This window comes from Rhinatrema bivittatum, chromosome 8 (assembly GCF_901001135.1).
Source record: "Rhinatrema bivittatum chromosome 8, aRhiBiv1.1, whole genome shotgun sequence".
In the NCBI taxonomy this organism is placed as follows: Eukaryota; Metazoa; Chordata; class Amphibia; order Gymnophiona; family Rhinatrematidae; genus Rhinatrema; species Rhinatrema bivittatum.
The window spans coordinates 205,448,028-205,473,901 of NC_042622.1; the positions used below are offsets into that span (position 1 = coordinate 205,448,028).

Here is a 25,874-nt window from a genome sequence, read left to right on the forward strand (position 1 = left end):
TGCGCCATATGCATTGGTCTGGATGATGCATGCACCGATTGTTTCTGCGTTGTTGATGGAGCCAGCGCCGGTTACAGTCTGATGTTCTCCGACGCATGCATCGACGCTGACTGTGTCAGCGGAGTTGGCCGCTCGGATTGTATCGATCAGAAGTTTGCATCTGGTGGTGGACAACACGTGCGTGCTTCATGGTCAAGGTCATGGCCCGATCCTTCAACGCTGAAGAGGAACAGAGCCCTTTCCCTTGGAGTCGGGTGGTCCTTCCCGAGCTTACCTCCCACTTCATTTCTAGCCGTGGAGGAGGTCTGAACAGAGGAGGAACGCCTTCTGTTCTCGTGATGTTTAGGTCCTCACGCTGGAGAGGAGTGAGCTGACCATTGTGAAGGGGCATAGGATGCCGACTACTCCTCCTCCCGAAGTCAGACTATTTTCGCGGCCCTCTGCCACTGGGCCCGAGGAGACAGCCAACCACAATCCGCACAGATGCCTGGTCGTGCTCTGGCCCCAGGTACAAGTAGCAACGATTATGTCCATATGATGGACATAATCTTGCCACATCAACAGAACTTGAATCCCGGGGTTCTGGGGCCCATGTTAGCACTGAAAAGTGCTGTATGGGGATCACCGAAGTGAATTTGAGACAAAAGAGAAAAATGTCAGAGGAGAAGATTCCACGTCCGTTGCCACAGGGAAAAAAGGAGGAGGAGAACTGAAGTAGAGGGGACAGTCATGCGGGAAGGCACCGCGCAGGCATGCAGGAGCAAAGTTCTGCACATACTTGGAGAAGTTCCCACATCGGGTGGCCAGGAGGTGCCCAGACAGCATGAATAATTCAGCCTGCTTATCTGCGGGGAAAAAGATAAGTGAGAAAAGTTTAGCATTCATAAACTACAAGAGAAAAACAGGAGAAATAATATATCTGGAAAAGCAAAAAGAAGCTGGGAAAGTAGTCAGGAATGCAAAAATTAAAATGAAGGAAAAAAACAGCAATTACAGTAAAATAGGGGGAACAAGCCTTTCTTTTTTTTGTTTTTAAAGATATGTTAGTGATAGGGGTGCAAAAGTGACATTATGAGGCTCAGAGGTGAAGGGAAGGAATATGTAGAATATGGGTTAGCAACCTATGACGCCACTGCTGTGCTGCTGATGGCATGTGTAATACTCTGAATAGAAGCTTAAGGGTCACTCCGGCCACCACTGCTGCTCCAGTGCAAGAAGCCCTGAGCTGGCGATACATTCCGTACCGCGTGCCAGCAACAGGAGTAAAATTTCACCCAATGTCATCTCCCGCTGTCACCAGACTGGCCCCGCAGCAGCAGGAGGTGATGTTCAGTGAAACATGACTCCTGTTGCTGGCACAAGGGAGGGGATGTATCGCCAACTTGGGGCTTCCTGCTTGCATCAGAGGTGCAACAGCAGCAGCCAGAGCATCTTGCTTTGCCACTCACCCCACGACTTGGTTGGCTATTTATTCAGACAGATTAAGAGAGGCAGGATCTCATTCTGCAGGCAGCTGAAGATTCACGCAGACGAAATTCAGAGGGAGGACCCAGTAGCCTAGGCCCTGAGTGCAATGTTTGAGCCTGTGTATGTGGGCAAGAACCTGGGTGGGTAAGCGGAAGCCTGAGTTGAGAGGTTTGGCGGGAAGGGGGGGTGAGCTTGTTGTGTGGTGTGTGTGACTGCATGTGGGAGAGAGAAAGTGTGTGTGAGTTGATGTGGAGAAAGAGCATGTGTGTGATTACATGTGAGTGAGATGAACATGTGTGTCTTTTACATATGGGGGGGAGGGGAGGAGATATGCTTAGGAGCATATGTGTGTGACTACAAGTGGGAGCGAGCGTGCATATACCTTCCCCCACCCCAACTACTTTATGACAATCTCAGGGAGACTGGAATCAAAAGTTCCCAGGTAGGGAAAATAAGTTCTCTTTAATCCTTATAAGTTTTAATTATTTGATGTGTGTTTGTTTAAATATTTTATTGGTGATTGGAAAAATTTTTAAAATGTGATTATGAGTTTTTTTGGATGTTATTCTATTCGTCATCCGTTTTGAAATATTTATTCTTTTTATTGCTTTGGTTTTACTATTATGATTAATGTTTTACATTGTTTGATGATATGAAGCATGGTAATGTTTCTGTTTTTACATTGTTACATTACAGCATTTGACCTGTTGAAGTTTCCATTTTTTGTCTGCATGTTTCTATTTATATAGTTTCCTTATTCTGTTTTTGGAGAGGATCTGCATGTGACTGAAGAAGCGAGGTATTCTGCTAGCTAGCTAGCTGCTTCAACGGCAGGGGAGAAGATAAACAACCAATAAGGGCTGTATAACATAGTCTGAGTAAAACAAATAAGCATGGGTGTAGCTTGCTTATTGCAGCGGTTACTACCCCTACTACCCCTAACTTATCAGCTAGATATTCACTTGGATGCAGCTCCATCACTGCTTTCTACATTAATGGTGGGGGTGGAAAGGAAATAGAACCAAGAGCTAAGAGAAACAGATAAGTATGAGAGAAAAAAGTGTGTGAAGCTTGCTGGGCAGACTGGATGGGCCATTTGGTCTTCTTCTGCCGTCATTTCTATGTTTCTATGTTTCTATGTAGTTTGTGTAGGGATCTATAGCAGCATGACCCATTTTCCTAATAGGGAGTGTATTGGCGAGGGGGGGGGGGGAGAAAGATTTTTCTTCTCCTTTTTATAATTTTTTTTACGTGAGAAAACACATAGCAATCATTTTTACATAACGCAAATATTTTAACTGAAAAATGAATGTCAATTAAAATATTCAAGAGTTTTGTGAAAGGAATCTAGCAGATCAAAATACAGACCAGCTTGTGGCACTCGAAAACCAGAGTTACCGCCTACCTACGATTTAAATCTTGGCTCACCACTTCAAAAGGTTGCCTACCAAGTTGTGTGACATGGAGACCTCGCCTAGTCTTAGATAATGGAACTCTGATTTACAGTGTGAGTTGGAAGCAAAGCCTTGGAAACATCTTTGGAACGCCTCCAGGAGAATCTCCATATGTTTGAAGGGAGGAGAAGTGCATTACCTGCTATTAATCAAGTTTACTTAGGGAATAGCCACTGCTATTAATTGCATCAGTAGCATGGGATCTTCTTAGTGTTTGGGTAATTGCCAGGTTCTTGTGGCCTGGTTTGGCCTCTGTTGGAAACAGGATGCTGGGCTTGATGGACCCTTGGTCTGACCCAGTATGGCAATTTCTTATGTTCTTATGACAGGAATTAATGTATAAAATTGCTGAATCATATGTACCATACTCTGTATTCTATACAAACTTTGTACTGTTAGTAATGTTTGCTGGAGGTAGGATCCTATCTGCATATGTAGTGGGGGGGGGGGGTGGGGGTACAACCCTTTTGGGCACAGGTATCTGACTCCATTTCGTCTTTTTGTGGACAATGGCTGGCAGCAGGACTTTGTTTGTTGGGCGTATGGCCAGATAAGATTCAGCATGTGAGGTCAAAGACGGCTGTGGTTAACCAACTACTACACGTGGCCCAGTTGACCATAGCCCACATGAGGAAGCAGACACAGCCGCTGGCATGTTAGGAGTGGAAGGTAGCAGAGACTACACATCTAGAAAGACCCACTTTTGCTTTACAAAATCAGGAAGACTTGTATCAAAGTGTGTGGACTTCATATTGGACTTTGCATGGGGAGCTCACAAGAATGTATTATTGCCTCGGAGAGGGCATGAGATTATGACCAGTTTCAGCAGGAGCATTACAATGTTGGCTGTATAAGAGAGCGATTTTTGTGTTGTGTCTATATTTATATAAAAAAAAAGGGGTGCCTACCCCTGATGTAGAAGCTGATGAGGAAAAAGCAAAATTGCTCAAATATTTCTGTTCAGTGTTCACTGTGGAAGGGCCTGGAGTAGGACCACATAAAACAAACAAGACTGGAAGTGAGGTAAACAATCAACTTTCAGAAGTGTGTTCATGAGCTAAAAGTAAATAAGGCGATGGGGCTGGCTGGCCTTTTCAATGCTTCTTCAGTCTCAGGAGTAATTCTGGAGGACTGGCAATGGGCAGATGTGGTTCCTATTTACAACAGTGGAAATAAGGGGGCGGCTGGAAACTTCAGGCTGATTAGTCTGATTTCTGTAGTGAGCAAATTAATGGAATTGCTGCTAAAACAGAGGATGGTGCAGTTTACAGAATCCAATGGATTGCATGATCCGAGGCAGCATGGTTTTACTAGAGGTAAATCTTGTCTGATGAATCTGATCAATTTCCTTTATTGGGTGACCAGAGAGGTGGATCATGGGAGAGTGGAACCTTTGACATAGTTCCGCATAAGAAACTTATAAATAAATTGAGCGACCTTGGTATTGGCCCTAGAGTGACTGACTGGTTAGAAACTGGTTGAGTGGGAGGCATCAAAGGGTAATGATGAATTAAGTTTACTCAGAGGAGGGGAACTAGTGGTGAGCCTCAGGGATCAGTCCAGGGACCAATTCTTTTCAATAATTTTCATGAGCAACACTGCAGAAGGATTGTCAAGAAAGGTTTTTCTTTTTGCTGATGATACTAAAATCTGCAACAAGGTAGACTGTCAGGAAGATGTGGAAAATATGGAGAGAGCAAAGCTTTAGGAATGGTTTAGGGTTTGGCAGCTAAGATTTAATGCTAAAAAAAAAAAAAAAAAAGTAGCATTTAAGCTACAAAAACTCAAGGGTTAGGTACAGGGAGGAGAATAGCCTAGTGGTTAGAGCAGTGGACTATGAACCAGGAGACCAGGGTTCGAGTCCTGCTGTCGCTCCTTGTGACCTTGGGCAAGTCACTTTACCCTCCAACTGCTTCAGGTACAAAAGTTTAGATTGTAAGCCCTCTGGGGTTACAGTTTAGATTGTAAGCCCTCTGGGGTTACAGATATTCATAAATGGGACAATTGTATCTGATGAGCCAAACAGGTGGCAAAAAAAACCCAGCAAAAGACAGAGATACTTGACTGCATAGGGAGAGCAATGGTCAGCAGACAAAGGAAGTGATCCTGGCCCTGTAACGGTCCCTGATGCATTCTACTAGCTTGTAGCACACGTTTGAACTCAACTTATAAAAAGTTGCACAAAAGAACATTTTTATGCATGTAACTTTTCAAAAATTAGAAGGAACATTTGGAGAGACTTCATTTGGAGAGACTTCATTTGGAGACTGCCCCTTCAAAAGATGGGGCAGAGGGTAGCTACTAAAACAGTCAGTGGTCTTCAGTCTAATGCACATTGGTACAGACCTAAAGATCTAAACATGTATAACCTAGAGGGAAGGCAAGATAAAAAAAAAACAAAAAACAGTATGCATTAGCAGAATCCCTTCTTCAGATATGCCACCTGAAAAGGGATCATGAAAACTCATATACAATCACAACTTTGTTGGCTTAGTATGATTTTATACAAAACCATTACAGTCAGTAAAAAAGGGGAAAAATATTAACTTCAGTCCAACAATATCAAAAGCCAAAAAATATGGAACCTCGAGGACAGTAACCACTAAGCTATGAAACAGGCTCAAACCTCCAGGGCTCCATATACCCAAGCCAAACATATTCTGAAAGAGACACTATATAAGTGCCAAGAGCCACTCACAGATGTATTAATTTGGAACCATGAAAAGAGAAACTACAAGTACCAGCATGCACTGGAGAGAAAGGCAAAGAACTGGATGTGCCCGCAGCCCTACAGCCTCGAGGTTACTTGTAGCCTTGCGCCTTTCGATCGGCACGTCCCGTGTCGGCGGGCGTTAGGACCTCCCGCACTCTCCGGCCCCTTCGTCCCAGTTTCCAAGGCAGCAACCCCCTGAGTAAAAGCAAGAGGAAACGACATATCGCGACACCGGCCGGAAGCGCCTGAATACTTACCGTACGATCCCGGACTAGCACTACCTTTCTCCAACGGAGCGCACTTCAGCGCACAACTAACCAAGAGACAGCCACGGTCACATCCGCCGCCGCCGCCGCGTCACGTCTTCACCGGCAGGACCGCACCACCTGCGCCCGGAAAACAGAGGTGGGGGGGTGGTGAGGAGGGCGCGCAGCGCGAGCTTCCCGCTGCTTCAATCCACCGCGGCTCGCGCGAGACGTCGCCAGCGGACTCCCAGGGAGATGCTTACTGCTTCGTGCAAAGCCAGAGGGAGGCCGCCGTTGATCGTCATCCCTGCCCAGAAGCGGGGCATTGGTAGAATCCCGCCCCGCCCACATTCCTGACAGCCGCCTGATGTAACGCTACGGGGGGGGGGCTGGGAATCGGCGGAGTCCGCGTGACGTCGCGCCCAGTAACTGCAAACTGGTCCTGCTTAGCGGATTCCGATGACGTTATTGGCGAGACAGAAATCACGTAGGTTGCCAAAATAGTACGATAAAGTGATTAAAATAAAGGTAGAAAAAAAAATTACAAAATAATAAGAGTAAAGTTATAGGTTACGGACAATAACATAGCAAGGACAAATCTCAAGTTTCGATGCTGGTCTGGTAACTATTTTAGGTTTTTATGTGTAGGGAAAAAAAAACCTATAATCCTAGGGGAAAGAGGAAAAAACAGCTGCTTTAACAGCAAAACATGTGCTATCCATCCACCAGCCCAGAAATGAAATCTGAACTGGGACAATAGGACTTTCACCAAAACCTGCAATATGTCCCTGATGCTATATTTTCGGTTATCTGTACCTTTACTTGATTTATCATTTTGTAATCTAATTGTTTCCTCTGACTTTTTCTTTTATATAGTCATCACTTTGGCAACGCATGTTAAATTGTCATGCTAAAAAAATTATCTGAGATCTGTAGCTCCTGCCAATGATTGGCTCTCTGACTTCCATCACCCTCTTCTCTACCGCTGCTCCTCATAATCTGCCCAGTGCACAGTCCAGAACAGAGGGCTACTCTTCGCTCTATTCCCCAGTCCCAACCTTCCTGTCATTTCTACCACGTCTCCTCCTTCCCCTGCAGAGAATGGGAAGGGAAGCACAGAACTACTCCCTAATCCAGCCCCTCCGGTACAGGCAACAAGGTGGGGGTCGAGGAAGGGAGGCTGGAGCAGACAGGACAAAGCAGAAAAGAGCTGTTCTCCCTAATCCAGCCCCTGCCATCCTGTTATTTCTCTGCTATGGGGGATTGGAGGGAAGGGGCTGGTGTGGACCTGCACCTCTCCCTACTCCTGGAATGCAGGATTTGGGTGCTAAGGGGTGGTGAGGTGAAATGTGGGTGAATGTTTAGGCGGAGGGATTAGCTGGTGCAAAGGGGAAGAGTGATTGTTGTGGTGGAGAGAAGGAGGTTAAAATCTGAGGGAGGTGAGAAGGGGGCGTTTAATGTGGGACGCATAAGGATAGGGTGAATGCTATCTCCTCCCCATTTCCCTTAAGTAGGCAATGCAAACTCGGACAGTCTGGCACTTTTTTCCTCCCCAAGTTCAGTGCTGTCATGTGTTCAGCAGCAGATCTGAGAGGACTGGGGCTAGGGGAGAAATTGAAAGGATAAAAGAGGGCGCACCAGAGCTGGAGGTGCAGTGTGTGAAAAATGGAGTGGGGGTGGAAATAGCCAGAGAGTAGTTGTGGGAGCAAGGGTGAGGCAGAAGTGGTGATGTGAGAAAAAGTTGAGTTTGGAATGTAATTTTCAGTACTAAGCTGTTTATTATGTTCTACATACATTTTGGGGGCATTTTTCAAAACCATGAGCAGATTTTGCACCAGTTCTAAAAGGGAAAGGATGATTAAGTTTTCATTTGTAAATTGCCCAAGAAAAAAAAAAATACCCACAGAATTCTTAGAAAACCTTTTTCCAGCCAGAACAATGTGCATAATTTTGAAAATGCAAACCCCGCCCCTGCAAAAAATGTAGGTAAAGGTAGGTCCACAGTGGCACAATGTTCATAATTTTATCCACATACAGGGCAGGCAATATTTTAAAAGCCCTTATACTCGGGTAAGTAGCAGTAAATGGCTTTTGAAAATCACTCTTTTTTTTTTTTTTTTTATTGTTATACAAGCCATAATGCCCGTTAAAACAGGCGAGATTTGCTCTGCTCCGGCCGTCCCAACTCCCTCCCCCCTTCCCCGGCGGCAGAGGGACGGGCTCAGGCTGTTATAGGTCCGACCTCTCTGCCTTAGGGAGTCAAATCAGCACGTCAGTCAGAGCTCTCTCGTCAGCGCATGCGCGGCCCGTCTGTCCCAGCCGCTCTCTACTGCGCATTCGCGGCACGTTGGTACAAGCTCCCTTATAGGTGTGATGGAGACAGCGTGTTTGCCTGCGTGGTCGGTGCGCAGAGGGACGGTCATAAGCAGACAGATAAAGCAGTGCTTTGTCCGTTGAAATGCCCCTTTAGAAAACCGTGCGACTGGTAACGCACAGAAAATGACATGCATAGACATGGTAAGATCGATTTTAAAAGCCAGGAGATCCGCATGTGTCATGGGCCAGTGCGCACCACAGGGATTATGAAAAGCGAGCAAGTACACGAGTGTCTCCCGGTACACGCACAGAACGCAAAAACGTTAAAAAAACAGGCAGGATGTGGGCATGACCTGGGCGGGACATGGGTATTCCAGGAAGTTACTTTGAAATGTGTGTGTAAGTACGGGCACAAGCACGCGCCGGGGTCCCCTACTGCCTAACTTCTGCTACGGACAGCATATAAGTATTAAAATACAACTAGGCGAGTCGGTGCATTTATGCACATATGTTATAAAATGGCCGCATCTCGTGTGTGCAAGCCGGCACACGCGTGTACATGTTCACTCGCGCGGATGTTTGAACGTTACCTTCCCTGTGTGTGTGTGTGTCCTTGCATGCTCGTAGGGGAGAGGCGTTCCCGGACGTGAAGTCTGGGCAGATTGAAAGACTATCCTAAGGTTATCCAGATATATTTAGTGGCAGACTTATCCAGACAAGTCCCGCTGAATATCTGGATAACTTTATCCGGATAAGTTACCCACTCACTGAATATTGGGCTTATTATAAATAACAATCAGTAAAGTATAAACTTTTTTCTTCACTACAGTGTTAGAGTTTTTTCCTTTCTCTGGAGTACAGTTGAGAGATCGCGTCAGAACCTGGCTTCCCCGGCCCACAATTGTCTTGATCCAAAAATAAGCCCATCTGTAAAATTATTCACTGCTGTGTACATTTCTCTCAGAAATAGTTAATAAAGTTATATCTTAGCAACACAGCTAAGAGCCAGAGTTATGATCTTCCCCAACCGAGGGCTCACTGACAAACATTGGTCATTTTAATATCATCATGCCCTAGCCTAGCCACAGTGATAAGAGGAACTGCCAGTGCTTTCACTCCTGTGTGTACAGTTACAAGAACTAGTCGAGAAATGTATTAAGTCCAATAAAAAGGAATCACCCTTACATTATTTTGTATGTCAAAACCATTAGTGTGATTCAGTTAAGCTAGTACAGTATGAGAAAGCAGGCTCTTATAGACTTTGAAGGTCCATTCACTCTCCAACATGTCTCCACGATTCTTCACCAGAGGCCTGAGACAGGCTCCAGTCTCCTATCCTAGGCCTAGGAACGCATGCCAATGTTGAAGGGCACATCAGAGAGGAAATACCAGGTGCTTTAATTGTGGTACAGTGCTGATTAGTTTACTACAAACACAGTCAAGCAATTCAAAGGGCATGGGATAAACACTGTGCACCCGTAAAGGCTAGAGGATGGATATGAAGAAAAGCATGCAACTATAACATTGCTCTCCACTTTGATGACGGAGGGAAAAGGGGAATTGGATTCAGACAACAATCAATGAGGGCCCCAGCTCTTACAGTCTGGGGTACTGATAAGCATGGGGATAGCCTGCATGGAGGCTGTTAACAGAAGGCATGAGGATTGCTACCCTTAACCAATAAGGCTTGATGCTTTTGATATAACTGCAGCATCACTCTCCGCTTCAGCAGTGGGGGAAGGGGACTTGGATTCAGACAACAACCATCACGGGCCCTGTCTTTTATGGTCTGTGGTACTGATACGCAGAGATAAGGGGAAAAGCATAGGACTGTTTCTATCTACAGCCAAGTCCACAAGCAAATCACGTCAAGCAGCACTGTCTGAAATATTAAAAAGAGACTCATCACTCAGTAAAAATGTTGCTAGCAGTAATTTTTTTTATGGGTTATCAAAAGGCTTGAGGATAACTGCACGGGGCGGCAGTTACTACCCTTAAGAGAAACATGGGTGTAACCTGCATGGGGCAACAATTATTATCCTTAACAGTAACAAGGGGTAACCTGCACGGAGCGGCAGTTACTACCCTTAAGAAAAACATGGGAGTAGGGAGACACGTGATGTGGTGAGCTCAGCGACAGCTAGGCGACTGAGCGGCCATCACCCCAAGTAAATCCTCCACCATCCTTCTAACCCAAGATTTCTCAGCGATTTTTTGAGAGACCTACCATTGTTACTGCTCCGGTGCGGCTGTGCAAGAATTTATTTTACCTCATGGCATCCCGGACAGTGCAGAAAGATAAAGACCGGACAAGACTTCCCTTGATAGATCACTCCACATCTATCGAAGACACTCTTCCCTTAATTTTTCACAGTTCCCCCCCCCCCCCCCCGGATCGTTCCTTACGCAGTTCAATTTTACCTATTAGGCAATCGCCTTAAGCCAGTATCATATGTTGATTGTTATTTACTTTACATTTTAGAGTTATGTTAAACTAATTCCTTTCGCTTTTAATTCTTCTATTCTGTAAACCCTTGTTCATAGTTAATCCTTGTTCATTGTAACTTTCTTCTATTTAATTGGTTACCCCTGGTTACACTGTAAACCGATACAATAAGACCTTCGTCTTGAGCATCGGTATATTAAAAGAATTTAAATAAGTAAATAAATAAGACCTCCAGACGCCAAAATGGCTGCCACACACCCTGATGAAGACAATCAACCCGCAGATTCCTTGGAGGAGAAAATATCCCAGGCGGTAGTGGCAGCACTAGATATACGCCTGCATCAACTATCCGAGCAAATCGCAGAGGTGCGCGCCTCACTCATAGACTTTGATTCTCGGATTGAGCGGGTGGAAGGTCGGGTCACCCTCGTGGAAGACGACACTGGGGCCCTGGAAAGGCAAGTGGCAGCCCTGGAGAAAGCAGCACAGGTCAGCGCTGAAAAGATCGACGATTTAGAGAACCGTTCACATCAAAATAATTTAAGGTTTGTGGGGTTTCTTGAGGTGCTCGCAGAGGCAGATCTCCCCCACCTTCTTGAAGCGTGGTTACTGGGCCTTGTTCCATCCTTGGCCTCTCCCTCAGGCACCCCAGGGTGATAATCACTCGTTTTTTACATTTTGCCCACAAATCGCTAGTCCTACAGTACTATAGGAAGCAAAGAGAATTCCTTTATGAGAACCACAAGATTTTGGTGTTCCAAGATTTCTCTCCCACTGTTACAGCTAAGCGTAAAGAATTTCATGGAGTGTGTACAGATCTCATCGCCAAGAAAATTAGATTTTCTCTTCTCTACCTGGCTCAGCTCCGCAACTCTCATCAGGGGGTCACTAAATCTTTCACATCAGCTGAGGAAGCCAAAGCATATGTCCAAAATCTGCATGCAGCTGCTGCTGAAGATATGCCTTGATGAATGTTTTACAACCATGAAGGATGGTGATATGCTTTACTTTGATGTGCAATTCACCCCGTTCAACCTTGGAAGTTGTTTGACTTAACACCATAAGTTTTAGATGTCCCCGCTGCTCCAGTGTATTTAAGTGTGGTGCCGTGGGTATGCTATATACAATTTTGCTTGCAGTTGTTGTATAATTGATGGCTGATATGCTTAATTTCCCTCCTTCACTTTCTTACCCACTGAGATGATCTAGAGTTTTACCCTATGTTTCGTTTATCTGGGTGGGCTTCCTTTTCTACATAAACCGGGGGTGAAGTAGGGGTGATGGCCGAACACACAGGTGCTATCGTGTCTCTACCTTATTGGGAACATATGAGTATGGAGCTCGAAGGCCTTGTACCTAGGTTTCTGCCTATGGTCCTTTTCATGCAAATATTGTTTATAAGTTGGAATGTCTGAGTTGGGATTTTTGGGATCGGGGTGGGGGGTGGGGTAGGGTGTACAGAGAATCTCAGGCTCATAGGTTATACTGGTTTTCACAGCTGTTCTTCTTTTCCCTCTACATCAATGACGGCTGTTTTTGCTAGGTACCCTTGTTTTCCACTATTAGTGTTTCTCCAGCTACAAAGCCTTAGTTACCCTCAGGCATGGGGCTAGAAATAGTTACTTGGAATGTGGCTGGGTTGGGTACCCCGGTAAAAAGAGAAAAAGTGCTAGCTCGCCTCCATAAACTTCACGCGAGTGTAGCCTTTATACAGGAAACCCACCTGTCTTCTAATGAAGTGGTTAAGTTAAAAAAGAAGTGGGTCTCGCAAGTCTTTTATGCTATTGGTAATAGAGATGTGAATCGGAACCAGAATCGGTTCGGATTTCAGTTCCGATTCACATCTCTAATTGGTAATACTAAGAGCAGGGGGGTAGCTATTCTTATAAACAAATCCGTTGCCTTTACAGCCAATCAGACTATTGCAGACCCCCAGGGGAGGTATATTATAGTCAAAGGGGACTTAATGGGATCCACTGTAATGTTAGTTTCGGTTTATGCCCCAAACACTTATGACCATTCCTTTTTCAGTTCTTTGCTGTCTCAAATTTCCAATGTTGGAATCTGTCCCATTATTCTGGGTGGGGACCTAAATTTTGTGGTAGACCCCCAATTAGATCGCTTTCCTTCCAGGGGTGGGCATCAGATTAGTGAGAATAAAGGCCCTAACTTTCTTTGCAAACATCTGCAATTTCTTGATCTCTGGAGGATGCTACATCCTGGGGAACGTGAGTTTACGCATCTAGGTAGTGCTCATCCCACCCAATCACATATAGATTATCTCCTAGTCTCTGAGCTACTATTTCCCTGCTTTTCCCGCGCCTCCTTTGGGTCTCTGTTAATCTCTGATCACTGCTCGGCAACAGGTGAGTTGGGTACTCATGATCCTAGCCTATCGAGTCAATGGAGATTACCCTCCTATTTGTCTAATGATCCAGAGTTCCCAAAATATCTATGGGGAAAGTGGCACGATTTTATGTCTTTTAACGCACAACACTCTTCCCAATCCGTGCTACTTTGGGAGACCGCAAAAACAGTTATTAGGGGGGACATTATTAGCTACACTAGTCACAAGCGTCGAAAGACGGACGAGGCTATTCTCTCTTTAGAAAAGCAGATGCGGGCTCTTAAACGCTGCATTAATATTATGGGCACAGACGACCTCATTCCCCAATACAAGGCCACTCAAGTGGCACTCAACAATCTCTTACATGACCGCGCTCAAAGGGCTCTTAGACATAGACAATTTACCTTTTTTCAATTTGGAAATAAGGCTGGCCGTCTTCTTGCGAATCTATTAAAGGCGCAAGAAACCTCAAAATTCATAGCGAACCTGCGCTCCCCAAATGGGGACATAAAATCGGCTTCCTCTGACATTGCGCAGTTGTTCTCATAATGCCTCTGTATTGCTCCATGGTGAGACCGCACCTTGAATACTGTGTACAATTCTGGTCGCCGCATTTCAAAAAAGATATAGTTGCGATGGAGAAGGTACAGAGAAGGGCAATCAAAATGATAAAGGGGATGGAACAGCTCCCTTATGAGGAAAGGCTGAAGAGGTTAGGGCTGTTCAGCTTGGAGAAGAGACGGCTGAGGGGGGGTAGGATAGAGGTCTTTAAGATCATGAGAGGTCTTGAACGAGTAGATGTGACTCGGTTATTTACACTTTCGAATAATAGAAGGACTCGGGGGGCATTCCATGAAGTTAGCAAGTAACACATTTAAGACTAACCAGAGAAAATTATTTTTCACTCAACGCACAATAAAGCTCTGGAATTTGTTGCCAGAGGATGTGGTTAGTGCAGTTAGTGTAGCTGGGTTCAAAAAAGGTTTGGATAAGTTCTTGGAGGAGAAGTCCATTAATGGCTATTAATCAATTTTACTTAGGGAATAGCCACTGCTATTAATTGCATCAGTAACATGGGATCTTCTTAGTGTTTGGGTAATTGCCAGGTTCTTGTGGCTTGGTTTTGGCCTCTGTTGTAAACAGGATGCTGGGCTTGATGGACCCTTGGTCTGACCCAGCATGGCAATTTCTTATGTTCTTATTATCACACCTTGTATGCTGGGGAACAGGTTGATGAGGCAGCCATAGAAGGGTTTTTACGAAATATCGCCTTACCTTCACTGACTGAAGCACAGCGAGCTTCCCTGAATCGCCCTCTTGCGATACAGGAACTTGTGGATACGATAGGGGCTTTGAAAGACAATAAAGCCCCTGGGCCTGATGGAATGACTGCGATCTTTTATAAATCCTTGGCATCAGAAATTGCCCCTACACTGCAATCCCTATTTGAAGATATGGCTTCTTATGTTTCGATGCCCTGCACTTTAAGGTCTGCCACTATTGTGGTGCTCCCTAAACCGGGCCGCGACCCATTGTTACCATCTTTGTACCGGCCAATCTCCCTTTTAAATCTGGATATCAAATTGTATGCAAAAATACTAGCTAATAGATTTAAGCCTATTATGCCCCTGCTCATTTCAACGGACCAAGTGGGATTCGTGGCTGGGAGGAGATTGGCGGTAAATCTTCACAAAGTGCAGGCTGCCTTAGAAAATTGTGTTATCTCTTCTCTCAAGAATCCCCTGCTTGTGACTTGTGATGCAGAGAAGGCATTTGATAGGGTGGCGTGGCCTTTTCTCAAACAGGTTCTCCTTAAAATGGGCTTTAGTGGCAGAATATTTACATATATTACTCTACTTTATTCTAACCCTACGGCGAGAGTTTTGGTTAATGGCCTGCTCTCTGAGGAATTCTCCTTGGGAAGAGGCACCCGTCAGGGATGCCCTCTTTCTCCCTTACTATTTATACTGACGGTGGAGCCTCTTGTCTGGAAAATCCATGACACACACTCCGTAACAGGGACTCCGGTGGGGACTCAAACTTATAAAACTTTATTGTTTGCAGACGATATACTACTCTTGTTAACCAATGCCCGAACAGCGCTCCCCGAAGCTTTGAAAATCTTTTCTCAATATCAATCTCTATCGGGGTTCAAACTAAATTTAGATAAAACTGAAGCCCTGGATTTGACGGGCGTGATGGCTTTATCTTGGCCAGCTTTTCCGGTAAAATGGGCAGGCTCAACCATTAAATACTTAGGGATTCAGATTCACCCAACCCCAAACAAATGGTATATTTTAAATGTATTACCAGCGATAGACAAAATCACTCACACTCTAGTCAGCTGGCAATCCTTATCTCTGTCCATGCAGGGCAGAATTGCGCTCGTTAAGATGGTAATTGCCCCTCGCCTAATCTACTTACTTTCTAAAATCCTGTGTCTTTTAAGGGCTAAAGACAACCACAAACTGCAGAAAGAGATCTGATCCTTCGTGTGGAGGGGCAAGAAACCACGTTTAGCATATATTACCCTCACTGCTCCAAAACTCCAAGGAGGATTTGGCCTCCCTGATTTTATGATTTACTCTAAAGCAGCTAACCTCCGCTTCCTGGGGGATTGGATTCTTGGCACCTAACATACTGATGCTCCCCTAATTCAGGCTCTATATACGCCCCTAGATCCAAGATATGTGTTGCACGTATCGTCTCTTGAGATAAATGGTCCACAACTCCAGTTTGGACTGGTTAAAACAATGTGTAAAATCTGGGCTCTTACCAGACAAGTTCTACACCTTCCTACTCAGGTGTCCACACATTATCCCCTAGTGTGCGTATTTACAGACTCCCAACCCTTGCCATCCACCCATAATTTCTCCATCTCCAAAGGATGGCCTTTGAAAGATTTCTTGGACCCTCTCACGAATCAACTCCGTTCCTTTAAATAGTGTCAAGAGATTCTGGGGATGCAGCCGACACACTTTTTACTGTATGGTTCTGTACGTGCAGCTTACTCTGCCTTGTTGAAAGGGGTATCTGGTTCTATAGATTCTCTCCAATTTTCCGACTTGATTAGTAGTTTTGTTGCCAAAACAGCTTCTTTGTCTTGCATGTACTCTTATTATTGTTGTGTACAGGTATATTCAGTATTCCCATCTCTGCTTCCTAAATGGACTTGGGTCTGTGGGGAAGACTTAACTATCCGAATGCTTCAAAATGCCTACGCTTCTATCTCCAAGATGTCTATAAATGTTACCCTTCGGGAACTTCAACAGCGGATATTCCATAGAGCAATTATTTCGCCGGCCAGAGCTAAGACCATGGGCCTTCTATCGGTGGATACCTGCCTCAAATGTGCTCAACAACGAGCATCTTTAATACACTGTCTCTGGTCCTGTACTGACATCCAATCCTTTTGGGAAGACATTCGCAAATACCTATCTTCAATACTGGGAACTGACATTTCTTGGTCATGCTCTTTTTGTCTCCTGAATAATGAAGTGGGAGAAACCAGCATCTTGGTGGATAATGTCCTTCTAATGTCCAAGGCCTGTCTTATTGCTAAAAAATGTATTTTGCTACGATGGATAGAATCCACCCCACCAAATCGTCGACAATGGTCTTATGCTTATGACTGAAATGTATCATCTGGAATACGGATTATTATATGTTCGATTTCCTCCTGGTAAAAAGAGACTCTTTAGAGACATTTGGCAGGCATATTATGATATCCTCCCATCGGCTATACAGGCACTTTCACCTCTTACCTCGAGCCACAAGGACTCGTGAATGTTAGGGTTATGTTCCTTCCTTACTGTGTAGCATGAGATGGTAAAGGACTGGTACAATGTTAAATTGTTGTAACGACACAATGTTCTAGGGTCCCACTGGATGATAGAGTAAATACCTTTAACCGGTTTTTATAACCGGTTAAAAACCCCCATGTTACTAACCTTAACAGTAACATGGGGGTAACCTGCACGGAGCGGCAGTTACTAACCTTAACAGTAACAAAGGGGGTAACCTGCAAGGAGCAGCAATTACTATCCTTAACACTTGCATGGCGTGGCAGTTGCTACCCTTAAGAGAAACATGCGGTAACTTGCATGGAGCGGCAGTTACTACCCTTAACAGTAACACAGAGGTAACCTGCAAGGAGCGGCAGTTACTTCCTTTAACAGTAACATGGGAGTAACCTGCACAGAGCGGCAGTTACTACCCTTAACAGTAACACGGGGGTAACCTGCAAGGAGCAGCAGTTACTACCCTTAACACTTGCATGGCGTGGCAGTTGCTACCCTTAAGATAAACATGGGGGTAACTTGCATGGAGCGGCTGTTACTACCCTTAACAGTAACAAAGGGGGTAACCTGCAAGGAGCAGCAATTACTACCCTTAACACTTGCATGGCGTGGCAGTTGCTACCCTTAAGATAAACATGGGGGTAACTTGCACGGAGCGGCTGTTACTACCCTTAACAGTAACAAAGGGGGTAACCTGCAAGGAGCAGCAATTACTACCCTTAACACTTGCATGGCGTGGCAGTTGCTACCCTTAAGATAAACATGGGGGTAACTTGCACGGAGCGGCTGTTACTACCCTTAACAGTAACAAAGGGGGTAACCTGCAAGGAGCAGCAATTACTACCCTTAACACTTGCATGGCGTGGCAGTTGCTACCCTTAAGATAAACATGCGGTAACTTGCATGGAGCGGCAGTTACTACCCTTAACAGTAACACAGAGGTAACCTGCAAGGAGCGGCAGTTACTACCCTTAACAGTAACATGGGGTAACCTGCACGGAGTGGCAGTTACTTCCTTTAACAGTAACATGGGGGTAACTTGCAAGGAGTGGCAGTTACTACCCTTAACAGTAACATGGGGGTAACTTGCAAGGAGTGGCAGTTACTACCCTTAAGAGAAACATGGGAGTAACCTGCACAGAGCGGCAGTTACTACCCTTAACAGTAACACGGGGGTAACCTGCAAGGAGCAGCAGTTACTACCCTTAACACTTGCATGGTGTGGCAGTTGCTACCCTTAAGATAAACATGGGGGTAACATGCACGGAGCGGCAGTTACTACCATAAGAAACTTGCTGGGCAGACTGGATGAACCATTTGGTCCTTTTTTGCCATCATTACTATGTTACAACTGCAAAATTTTGCCAGGTGCCCAAAAGCCACAATAACTCCCCTGACACACTATACCCCTTCTGTTACTAGCGGGGGTTGTCCAGAGTTCATTTCTAGAAGATATGTGAATGGATGATGCCTTGGTCCCAGAGTGACACAGTTTCTTTTTTGCATTGGAAGAAATTACTGAAGTGGCAGAGAAAAATAGCCCAAAGTTCAGGGTTGACGTGCCCGGTGACATACTTTAATTGAAAGGTCAACAGCCAATAGAGAAACAGAGAGGAAAATTTTAGGAAAAATAAGACATCCCTGATGTCTGGGTCTGTGTGACCTTGTAGCTTTAAGACTGTGATAGTTCAGTTTAGACTCCCAGGAGACGCCAACAACAGAGTTGTGGATCTCAGCGGATCCACAATTTCTGACTCTCCAGAATACAGTTCCAGTCAACAGAAAAGACAATCACTAGAGAGAGCTGATCTTTAGCTGGATTCTGGGGAATTCCTTTCCTGTTCTTAGACTAATCCTTTCCGTAGCTTGGCGTTCCATTCTTGGTCCACCCTGTACACCTGGCTCTTGCCTCAGGAAGCGTCAGAGTTACATCTGATAGTTTCTGTAACCTTAATTTCTCTAAACTTGCCTCAGTACAGGACCCACAGGCTAAAGCCTCTCCCACAAAGGGGAAGGCAGATAATCCTACTCTCTCCTACATGGCTGCAGTGGGATTCCCCCCCTTTCTCTCTCCCAACCCACTCGGCTCCCCGTCTAGCTCTTCCCTTCACTGCAGACTGAGCCACCAGGTCAACCCCGGTCACCCTGTTAATACAAAAATGAATGAAGTTTAAAATGAAATAAGCAGCGGTCACTGTAAAAATCCCATGGGGACGGGGAACAATTATGCTGTCACTGGACAGTAGCCCTTAAAGGGTTAAAGGCTGGCAAGTCCAGGAGGGTTCAGTCGCAGGTTTCACTGTGCAAATATTTCTAGTGTGTACTGGGGTTACGGGGCCCTATGCTCTCTGTCACGGTCTCTGTTAGGATGTGGTCCCCACCGAACTCAGCCCTTTCACATCAGTTGCGTTGCCAGGTCTCGTGACTTTCTGTGAAGTGACATCATGGGAGTGGAATGGTTATCAGAGGCTTCAATCTCTCTTTTCCTGGTCAAGCTGTGTGTTCCCATACAGAAGCATCCATCACACCCAGCTGATGCAACCGCTTGGCACGGGCCTTTCTTAAGATCGCACAGCCGCTGGATCATTTGGAGACCTCGGCGCACTCTTGATGCCACACTTTGCCCCCAGCTCACGGGTGCGCGCCCTCCCCCCGGATGATGGAGAGGCCCCAAAAGGCAAAGACTTAAAATCCATAGCCCAGGCACGAAAATCAGGGAAGCCAAATGAAGGGGAGTGAGCAGTGTTAGGGCGCCGTTGATTTCTTTCTCTGAACTCCCCCTTTTCCTGCCGGCCGGATGAGCACTTCCTGCTTTGAACGCAAGAGCCGCAGTTCAAAAATCACATTCTCAAGTACCCCAGTGGGTCTGGTGTTCAGGGTAACCAAAACATACAAATTAAACAGGCTTTTTTTGTCCAAGTGCCTACCCTGAAAGCCAGACCTGTTGAAGGGGTATTCAAGGACTGGATTTGGGAACCATTGTTCTACAGGTTCCTACAAATGGCCCACTCTTAAGATCAGCTCTCTCTAGTAGAGCTCCTCAACGAGATGGGAGTGCCCAAGTAGAGCTTCTCTGGTACAGCTCGTGTAGGACCATTGCCAGGGAACACAGCATCCCAGCAAAAGTTGCCATCAGTGTACCCCTCCCCCCGCCCCTTTCGGAGCACGCTCCCTGGCTGGATACACAGATCTCATGGCCTGCCCCTGAATTTAGGCAGGCAGGGCTGCTCCTGGCCAGATAGAGGAGCATGTGGGCACCTCCAGTGGGACAGGATGCAGAAAGCTGGGCCAGGCATGGTTCACCTTTCCTTTCCCTGTGCTCTGGCACCAGGAGCCCATTTTGCCCTTCCCTCATGACACATTTGGATTCTGCTGATCTAGCATTAGTGACACAGAAACATTTTCTCTTCATCGCCTACCTAACAGCCAGTGTTCCCCCAGCTGATTCTGAAGCCTCACTAAGAGATCCTGATTTTCACGTTATCCACAGTAAGCAAGATTGGATTTACATCTCACATGGCCCTTGGCACAGGATCTTCGGCGCATTCCCCCCGCCACCAACGCACAAGCTTATCCCCTCTCCCTCCCACTCTGCCAGATTTAATCTGTAGTCTGAACATGTAGTGCCAGTGGGTCCTGCGGGACTAGATTGAAGTCGTCTGAAAAGGAGGCAGACACAGGTAAAAAGCACTTTTCTCCTGCCAGCAGGAGGGAAGGCAAGAGAGGGAGAGGGTCATGCTGCAGGTGCTCTTAGGCAAATGCCTTATGTCCCTCATAGAAAATCTGGCCCTGACAATACAGATGTGTGAGGTTAGGCAAGGGTCTAGAGGAGACCTCTGGATGTGGCTGGACTCGGGGCTCATTTTGTAATAGACTTTTTGAGTTGATGCTTAATAAGAACATGCCATACTGGGTCAGACCAAGGGTCCATCAAGCCCAGCATCCTGTTTCCAGCAGTGGCCAATCCAGGCCATAAGAACCTGGCAAGTACCCAAAAACTAAGTTTATCCCATGTTACCATTGCTAGTAGTAGCAGTGGCTGTTTTCTAAGTCAACTTAATTAATAGCAGGTAATAGACTTCTCCTCCAAGAACTTATCCAATCCTTTTTTAAACACAGCTATACTAACTGCACTAACCACATCCTCTGGCAATGAATTCCAGAGTTTAATTGTGTGTTGAGGTGAAGAAGAACTTTCTCCGATTAGTTTTAAATGTGCCACATGCTAACTTCATGGAGTGCCCCCTAGTCCTTCTACTATCCGAAAGAGTAAATAACCGATTCACATCTACCCGTTCTAGACCTCTCATGATTTTAAACACCTCTATCATATCCCCCCTCAGCCGTCTCTTCTCCAAGCTGAAAAGTCCTAACCTTTTTAGTCTTTCCTCATAGGGGAGCTGTTCCATTCCCCTTTATCATTTTGGTAGCCCTTCTCTGTACCTTCTCCATCGCAGTTATATCTTTTTTGAGATGCGGCGACCAGAATTGTACACAGTATTCAAGGTGCGGTCTCACCATAGAGCGATACAGAGGCATTATGACATTTTCCGTTTTATTCACCATTCCCTTCCTAATAATTCCCAACATTTTGTTTGCTTTTTTGACTGCCTCAGCACACTGAACCGACGATTTCAATGTGTTATCCACTATGACGCCTAGATCTCTTTCTTGGGTGGTAGCACCTAATATGGAACCTAACCGTGTAACTACAGCGAGGGTTATTTTCCCTATATGCAACACCTTGCACTTATCCACATTAAATTTCATCTGCCATTTCGATGCCCAATTTTCCAGTCTCACAAGGTCTTCCTGCAATTTATCACAATCTGCTTGTGATTTAACTACTCTGAACAATTTTGTATCATCTGCAAATCTGATTACCTCACTCGTATTTCTTTCTAGATCATTTATAAATATACTAGCCGTTAAGCCTGTAACAACGGGCTACATTTAAAAAAATGTTTTCGGTCCATTTCCTTCCCACTCCCTCCCCCCTCTCACCTCCCCCCTCACCTCACTCTCTCCTCCCTCCCCCTCACCTCCCCCCTCTATTCTCCCTCCCTCTCACCTTCCCCCCCCTCCCCTCACTCTCTCCTCCCTCCCCCCAGCTCACTCTCTCCTCCCTCCCCTTTCAGCTCATCCACAACCGGCAGATGGGGGGGTGTCTGTCTGTCCATCCCTCCCTCCCTCGTGTCCCCGTCGCTACTGCTCCTCCCGCTCCTGCTCGTCGCCGCCACCGCTCCTGCTCCTCCCGCTCGTCGCCGCCAACGCTCCTGCTCCTCCCGCTCCTAAGGACCCAGCGCCTTTTTTTTTTTTCGGGCACGCTCTGCTCTGGCTGATGTGCTCGCCCGCGCATGCGCGGTAGAGCTGCTCTCTACTGCGCATTTGCAGCACGTCGGTCAGGGCTCCCTTATCTAGTAGATTGAAAAGTAAGGGTCCCAGTGCAGATCCCTGAGGCACTCCACTGCCCACTCCCTTCCACTGAGAAAATTGCCCATTTAATCCTACTCTCTGTTTCCTGTCTTTTAGCCAGTTTGCAATCCACGAAAGGACATCACCACCTATCCTGTGACTTTTTACTTTTCCTAGAAGCCTCTCATGAGGAACTTTGTCAAACGCCTTCTGAAAATCCAAGTATACTATATCTACTGGTTCACCTTTATCCACATGTTTATTAACCCCTTCAAAAAAGTGAAGCAGATTTGTGAGGCAAGACTTTCCTTGGGTAAAGCCATGCTGACTTTGTTCCATTTAGCCATATCTTTCTATGTGTTCTGTGATTTTATTTATTTTTATATACCAACATTTGATCAGAGATATCACACCGGTTTACATTCAGGTACTGTAGGTATTTCCCTATCCCCAGAGGGCTTACAATCTAAGGGGTAGATTTTCAAATAGCGCGATTTGGCGTACTTTTGTTGGTGCATCAGGCGCAAACAAAAGTACGCTGGATTTTAGTAGATACGCACGTATCCGCGCGTATCAGCTAAAATCCGGGATCGGCGCGCGCAAGGCTATCGATTCCGTATAGCCGGCGCGCGCCGAGCCGCGCAGCCTACCTCCGTTCCCTCCGAGGCCGCTCCGAAATCGGAGCGGCCTCGGAGGGAACTTTCTTTTGCCCTCCCCTCACCTTCCCCTCCCTTCCCCTACCTAACCCACCCGCCCGGCCCTGTCTAAACCCCCCCCCTTACCTTTGTCGGGGGATTTACGCCTCCCGGAGGGAGACGTAAATCCCCGCACGCCAGCGGGCCGCTAGCGCGCTGGGACGCAACCTGGGGGCGGGTCCGGAGGGCGCGGCCACGCCCCCAGACCGCCCCGGGCCGTAACCACGCCCCCAGGCCCGCCCCCGAAACGCTACATCCCGCCCCGAAAACGCCGCGCGGATCGGGCCCGCCCCCGACACGCCCCCCTCGGAAAACCCCGGGACTTACGCAAGTCCCGGGGTCTGCGTGCGCCGGTAGACCTATTGAACATAGGCGCACCAGCGCGCAGGGCCCTGCTCGCGTAAATCCAGGCGGATTTACGCGAGCAGGGCTCTTAAAATCCGCCCCTAAGTTTGTACCTGAGGCAATGGAGGGTAAAGTGACCTGCCCAAGGTCACAAGGAGCGACAGCAAGACTTGAACCCTGGTCTCCTGGTTTGTAGCCCACTGCTCTATCCACTAGGCTTAGAACACTTTCCACTATTTTTCCTGGCACTGAAGTCAGGCTAACTGGTCTGTAGTTTCCCGGATCGCCCCTGGAGCCCTTTTTAAATACTGGGGTTACATTAGCTATCCTCCAGTCTTCAGGTACAATGGATGAAATTTCATTTTTTAGTTCCTTCAGGACCCTGGGGTGTATACCATCCGGTCCAGGTGATTTACTACTCTTCAGTTTATCAATCAGGCCTACCACATCTTCTAGGTTCACCGTGATTTGGTTCAGTCCATCTGAATCATTACCCATGAAAACCTTCTCCATTACGGGTACCTCCCCAACATCCTCTTTAGTAAACACCAAAGCAAAGAAATCATTTAATCTTTCCGCGATGGCCTTATCTTCTCTAAGTGCCCCTTTAACCTCTCGATCATCTAACGGTCCAACTGACTCCCTCACAGGCTTTCTGCTTCAGATATATTTTAAAAAGTTTTTACTGTGAGTTTTTGCCTCTACGGCCAACTTCTTTTCAAATTCTCTCTTAGCCTGTCTTATCAATGTCTTACATTTAACTTGCCAACGCTTATGCATTATCCTATTTTCTTCTGCTGGATCCTTCTTCCAATTTTTGAATGAATGAAGATCTTTTGGCTAAAATAACTTCTTTCACCTCCCCTTTTAACCATGCCAGTAATTGTTTTGCCTTCCTTCCACCTTTCTTAATGTGTGGAATACATCTGGACTGTGCTTCTAGGATGGTATTTTTTTAACAATGACTATGACTCTTGCACACTTTTTACCTTTGTAGCTGCTCCTTTCAGTTTTTTTCTTACAATTTTTCTCATTATATCAAAGTTTCCCTTTTGAAAGATTAGCACAAGAGCTGTGGATTTGCTTACTGTCCCCCTTCCAGTCATTAATTCAAATTTGATCATATGATCATTATTGCCAAGCGACCTCACCACCTTTACCTCTCTCACCAAATTCTGTCCTCCACTGAGAATTAGATCTAAAATTTCTCCCTCTCTTGTTGGTTCCTAGTCCAGTTGCTCCATAAAAATGTCATTTATTCCATCCAGGAACTTTATCTCTCTAGCATGTCCCGATGATACATTTACCCAGTCAATATTGGGGTAATTGAAGTCTCCCATTATTACCCTACTACCAATTTGGTTAGTTTCCCTAATTTCTCTTAGCATTTCACTGTCCGTCTCACCATTTTGACCAGGTGGACGGTAGTACACTCCTATCACTATAGTCTTCCCCAACACACATGGGATTTCTACCCATGAAGATTCAATTGTGCATTTAGTCTCGTGCAGGATGTTTATCCTGTTGGGACTCTATGCCATCCCGGACATAAAGCGCCACACCGCCTCCCGGGTGCTCCTCTCCCTCTGGCCTTATTCAAATCCAGTCTAAATCTTAACCCCAGATTGTCCCATTCACAGCATTATTGATTTTAGCCATTTTCTTAAATGAAATTCCCCAAGACTCTTTTGTTCTCTATGTTTGCCTTGATTAGATTGTAAGCTCTACTGAGCAGGGATGGTCTCATATGTATTTTTGTAAAGCGCTGCATACATCAGGGAGCACTATAGAAGTGATAAATACATAGTCGTAGTTTTCTTCTTGTATGGAAGAAGCCTAATGCATCCCACCCCCACTGGAATTTCCTTATGGACAAAGTTCTACTAAGCTGACCTCTCCCTCCCAGCAGCTTATGATTCTCAATGCAAGATTTCCTTCTTATTTACTGAGAATTTATATTCTAAGACAGAACTTGCCTTGTTTCTGTCTGGGCACGTCCCCTTGCTCTGCACGGACAACTGCAGTGTCTTTTGTAAGAAGCTGCAGTTTTGCCAAAAAAATAGGAGGGTTTTTGTTTTTTGTTTTTTTGGTTGACTGCTACAAATGGCCTAAAACAATAAACCATAAAAGATCTTTGTGGCTGCCGCTGTAAAATATGGACAGCCTGTTCTGTGCCACAGGATCAACGTGGGCCGGGGGATCCCTTTTCCACAGGAGGAGAGGGAGAGTTGGCACAGGCTGGTATCAGGTGCCCTAGTGCAGCGCCCCCACCTGCATTACCTGCTGTGGCAGCTCCTTCCAGCGCTCCCTTCTTTGGCAGCATTGGCTCTTGATCTCTTCCTTCACCCTCTGACCGGCACCCACATCTTTTTGTCCCTTGCCAATAATGCCCAGCTTCACCTCTTTTTTTTTTTCTCTCTCACCTCCCCCACAGCATTCTTCTTTCTCTTCTCTCCATCGCACCCTCATCTGCCCAGTACTCTCTCTCTCAACCCTGCCAGCACCTTCTCGCTTTCTCTACCCTGCCCCTCGCTCAGCATTCACACTCTCCCCACCTCCATAACACTCTCTTTCTCCTGCTCCCACTCATTCAGCACTCTCACTACCCCACCAACCCAGCTCATTCTTCTT

At 46.1% G+C, this 25,874-nt stretch overlaps 1 protein-coding gene across 2 annotated transcripts in view; it reads right to left on the reverse strand.

Annotated features, from left to right (window-relative positions):
* Positions 1–25,874, reverse strand: part of LOC115097153 (NADPH--cytochrome P450 reductase) — a 174,300-nt gene that overhangs the window by 116,536 nt on the left and 31,890 nt on the right. The window contains exon 1 of one of the 2 annotated variants that reach the window (XM_029612704.1): positions 5,892–6,149. The exons of the other annotated variant lie outside the window; for it this stretch is intronic. The gene's annotated coding sequence lies outside the window, so the exon portion shown is untranslated. Of the gene's footprint in view, positions 1–5,891; positions 6,150–25,874 lie in introns of those variants that run through there. 2 annotated transcript variants of the gene reach the window in all.